The 5089-nt window shown below is 60.5% G+C and overlaps 1 non-coding gene across 1 annotated transcript; it reads right to left on the reverse strand.

Moving 5' to 3' along the window:
* Window positions 1–4556: 4556 nt before the first annotated feature.
* On the reverse strand, window positions 4557–4709 carry LOC143694729 (5.8S ribosomal RNA). Its single transcript, XR_013183380.1, has one exon. It is a non-coding gene; the product is annotated as a 5.8S ribosomal RNA (ribosomal RNA).
* Between the last annotated feature and the right edge of the window lie 380 nt (window positions 4710–5089).

Raw genomic sequence — 5089 nt, forward strand, 5'->3', positions numbered from 1 at the left:
GGCCTTATTGTGGGCCTTCCCTTTAATTTCAAAGTCTCCAAAGACTCTCAAGTCTCACACCAAACTGTCCAGGTGTTTCCCATCTGGCCTTGAATACCGAATAAATTTCACTGGGTGATACATCACAGGACAGACATTCGATGTCGTCCAAAATGATCTTCGCTAATTTCCCCATCTAGATGGAATAAACACTGAAAGCGGAGGTAGTTACCTCTTTTGATCGCTCTGTCCTTCATCCACTTCTGAAACTGTTTTCTTGGCTGCTCCTCCCGAGTTTCCTTTTTGCTTTCCCCCGGAGTGCTGTTCTTATTTGGCTCACTGATTCCAGGCAACCAAAGCAGTCCTGCGCTGTCTGATTGAGCAGTGGTCGCACCTTTTGGCCTTCTAATAACTGTTCAAAAGCTCTGGGGAAGTTGTTAATTGTCCCATCTGATAAACATTCTTTGATCCTTTTCTGATAATGAGCCTGCAGTCGCCCCGCCCTCTGCTGGCCAATGGTTTCCCAGGGACCATTATCCCTATCAAGGTGGTGTCCAGATGTCTCTATTGTTCCCTTCCCAGCAGCTGGTCCTCCCGGCTGGTGGTTCCCCCCAAGTCCATTGTTCACAGTTCCTGCCTGGGATTGATGACTTGACCCAGGTTCTGATTTCAAGTTCCCAGCTGCTCCCCCACCCACTCCATTCTTCCTGAGCAGCATTCTTCTTTTATCACTAATCTGCTTAGCTGTTTTGGTTGTTAAGTGTTCCGATATGAGCTTATTAATGTTTTTGTGACTCTCGAACTGTACCTGCAGATTGACAAGTAGCTCTTCCTCCTCCTTTGTCCAGCATCTTTTGTGGGCTCCTCGGTTTGATGTTTCTTTCAGTTGGAAAGCATCAATCCTCTCCTGGTTTCTAACCAGTGGATGTGCCAATCTTTTGTGTTGTCCTAGGCCAATTTTAGTCATAAAATCTCTACTGCATACCTCACATATCCACTCTCCCACTGGAGGCCCCGCATCCTTCGGACTCTTGCACTTTGCAAAATGACAAACAGTACTGTGATGGTTAAAATCCTCCCTCCCACACTAGGCACACCGAAAGCACACCCTCTTCCTCCCATGAGACCCCTTAAGGTGTTCAGTTAGGGCCAACATCGAGTTGACCTGGGTACCACAGCAAGGACATGGTGGATTTTTGTCAGGAACAGTCACCTTCACCATGTCATCCGGTGCTTGTTCACTGCGGACCTCAGGCACTGGAGGCAATGCCTCTGGTGTACCCTCTTCCCCCTTCCCACTGCCTCCCTTCTCAAGTACATTCTGATCATCGTCCTTAGGGGGACTAGGATTTAAGTCGTCCCACTCACTCAGTTGTGGTGTAGGCTGTTCATACACCTCAGGAAACCCGTTCAACACCCCCCCATTAACAGAAAAATGAACTACCCCCTTTACATGCTCCTGCAGATCTGACCTATACAGTTCTAAAGAAAAATTCACCAGCAAGCCCAATTCATTTTCTGTCAATTTGGTGGTTTTAGATGTTACAAAGTCATCTCAAGAGGTCTGAGTGCCCACCGATACCCTAGTAAGGTGGAACGGCCGCCCCCAGTTTCCTTCTCCGAGGAACGGATTTGGATTTGGAATAGCTGAGTCATGACCGGATTCAACATCGGGAATGGAATGGATGGTCAGCCCACCTCCGAACCCGTCGCCCCTGTCCGACCGGGGGGCCAGGTTTCAGGTAGTAAGCCTAACGACTTAGACCGAGAAACTTGTTTCACCGAAATTTGGAAGGAACTGTTGGGCTGGTGAGTCCCAATGGCACCCAGACTGGGGCAGATATTGACTTAGTCACCCTGTTAAGGGCTTACCAGCGGGACCACGAGGAGGTGCGATCTCTGCAGCTATGCCCAGTTGTAATTAGACCTTCTCCAGCCCTCACGCACATCGTAATTAGATGACGACACATTTGGCAACCATTAAGAGAGTCATAGTTACTCCCGCCGTTTACCCGCACTTCATTGAATTTCTTCACTTTGACATTCAGAGCACTGGGCAGAAATCACATCGCGTCAACACCCGCCTCAGGCCTTCGCGATGCTTTGTTTTAATTAAACAGTCGGATTCCCCTGGTCCGCACCAGTTCTAAGCCGGCTGCTAGGCACCGGCCGAGGCAGGGCGCCGGCCCGGGGGACCCCCCCGGGGACCTTCCCCCACGCGAACCGCTCAGACGACGCTGACCACGGCCGCGCGCGCACCGGCCGTGCGCTCTGGGGACCCCGCTGGCAGGAACCGACGGGGCGGTGGCGCGCGACGACAACGGCACCGGCCGCCGCTGGGGCTCCGGCCGCAGCAAGGTGGAGGGCAGGCGGAGGCAGGGGCAGGCGGCGCCCGCCGCAGCAGGGGCGATCCATGGGAAGGGCCCAGCACGCATCTAGAGTCGCCGCCACGCGCGCGCCCCAGCGCCCGGGCGGGACACGCGTAGCGCACTCACCCACGCGCAGCGCCTCGTCCAGGCGCGACACGCGCCCTGGGATCCCACCTCGGCCAGCACACGCCGGCCCTCACCTTCATTGCGCCACGGGCTTTCAAGGACGGCCCCTGACTCGTGCACGTGCTAGACACCTTGGTCCGTGTTTCAAGACGGGTCGGGTGGGTAGCCGACATTGCCACAGACCCCGGGCGCCCGAGTGAGGCCCATCAAGCTCGGCCTCGCGGTGCCGCGCAGTCGGGGTATTCTGAGGACAGTTTGCCCCGGTCGACTGCAGCGCCAGGGGCCGGCAGGCCCAGCCCCCGCACCCCCGCACGAAACGCCGCGCTGCGAGGACACCGCCCCCGCCCCCCCCACCCCAGGAGGGAGAGGGGGGGAAACTGACGCCCCCTGCCCCGGCACCACCGACGGGGGCGGAGGAGGGCGCGGCGGCGGTCCTCTCCCTCGGCCCCGGGATTCAGCAAGACCTGCTGCCCGGGGGCTGTAACACCCGCCACCGCTCGCGCGGTGCCGGGCAACCTGCCCGCCGGAGGCCTTCCCAGACGACCCAGAGCTGGGCGCGGCGCACCGCCGTGGAGGAAATGCGCCCGGCCGGGGCCGGCCGCTGACCGGGCGGGGTGGTCCCCGCACTGGCCCGCCCCCCCGGCTCGCTCCCACGGATGGGGTTTGCCCGGGGGATGGAGGGGAGGCGGAGGCGAGGATCTGTCGAACCCGCGCCGTCCGACCGCAACTCGCCGGGTTGAATCCTCCGGGCGGAATGCGTGGGCCCCACCCCTTTACCTCTTAATGGTTTCACGCCCTCTTGAACTCTCTCTTCAAAGTTCTTTTCAACTTTCCCTTACGGTACTTGTTGGCTATCGGTCTTGTGCCGGTATTTAGCCTTAGACGGAGTTTACCACCTGCTTTGGGCTGCATTCCCAAGCAGCCCAACTCCGAGAAGCCCCGGGCCTGGCATGCCGGGGGCCCGCTACCGGCCTTACACCGTCCGCGGGCTGCGGCCTCGATCACAAGGACTTGGGTCCCCCAAGAGCACCGCCTGGGGGGGGGGGGGGGCTTCTGTACGCCACATGTCCCGCGCCACACCGCGGGGCGGGGATTCAGCACTGGGCTTTTCCCTCTTCGCTCGCTGTGACTGAGGGAATCCTTGTTAGTTTCTTTTCCTCCGCTGACAAATATCCTTAAATTCAGCAGGTCGCCACGTCTGATCTGAGGTTTTAAGCCTAAAGCTCGGCCACACCGCAGACGGGGGTGTGCGCGGAGATGGCCGCCTTGTCTCCCTTGCCCGCTACGCCGCCCACCCCCCTCTTCTCCACGCTCCCGGAGGGAGCTGGAGAGAGAGAGAACGCGCGCGAGCGAGCGATGAGGAGATGGAGAACCCCATCCCGGAGACGAGAACCAAAAAAGGGAGCGCGGCAGAGACGTCCCCGCGCGGGAGGACCAGCCGGGTAGTGGTGCGCGCGACGGCCTCGGTGGGGAGAGAGAGAGGAGTGACGGCGCCCCTCGGCGCACCCCGAGACCGCGACAGTGGAGGAGGGGGTGGGCAAAGGGAGGAGGGGGTTCGGAACCCCCGTCCCTGGTGCTCTCGCTCTCGCGTGCAGCAGCACGGCACGGTACTGCCGTGGTTCCCACCAGCAGACAGCTACCCGCGCTGGGGGGAGGCCAGGGGAGAGGCCCGCGCCTCGCCTCCCCTTCTCGCCCTCCTCTCTCTTTATCTCGGCCCTCGGCGGCGCATTTTCGACGCCGTCTCTCACTGTCCCCAGGCCGCTGCGCCACCGCATCCGTGGCACGGTCCGGGTGAGGACGAGCTCCGCCCCAGCAGCTCGCTTCATTTAGGGGGACGAAGGCCCTGCGCGGTGAGGACGACGACAATGACCGCGACGACGACGCTGCCCACTGGGCCGCAGGGAAGGGATCGAGGCCACCTAGGGAAACGTTTCCCTCGCCGAACCCCTGAACACCTTCCCGCCGGGAACCGGCGGGACACCGCCGCTGACACCGCCACCGCCGCCCACCGCGGGCAACAGCCTGCGAGGCAACCCCAGCTGCGCTGCCAGGGTGGCCCCTGGACGGCGATTGATCGTCAAGTGATGCTCAGACAGGCGTAGCCCTGGGAGGAACCCGGGGCCACAAGTGCGTTCGAAGTGTCGATGGTCAATGTGTCCTGCAATTCACATTAATTCTCACAGCTAGCTGCGTTCTTCATTGATGCACGAGCCAAGCGATCCACCGCTAAGACTCGTCTGCCTTTCGGGCACCGCTCACGCAGAGCGGCCCTTTTTTTTGTTACTCTGGCGCCGAGGACGCGTGGGCGTGCACCTGGCTTCGACCATAAAAGCACACAGAAACGGAAGGGGAAAAAAAAAAACTGGAGACCCACACTCCGATGGCCAGCCCAGAGGCGGGGGAGCCCGCGCCCCCGACCGCCTCCCCCTGCGAGCGGAGACGCCAACCTCAAAAAAGCTGTCATTCAAAGGCGGCCCAGGCGCCCGGGCTCGGCCTGGCCTCCATGCGGAGTGCCACGCAGGACGCGCCGGAACGTGGGAGGGCACGGCGGCCCGCCCGCTTCTCGCTTTGATGGGATGACACGCACAACACACATGGCTCGCAGCCGGGGGCGT

This window comes from Agelaius phoeniceus, chromosome 8, assembly GCF_051311805.1.
Source record: "Agelaius phoeniceus isolate bAgePho1 chromosome 8, bAgePho1.hap1, whole genome shotgun sequence".
Classification (NCBI taxonomy): domain Eukaryota; kingdom Metazoa; phylum Chordata; class Aves; order Passeriformes; family Icteridae; genus Agelaius; species Agelaius phoeniceus.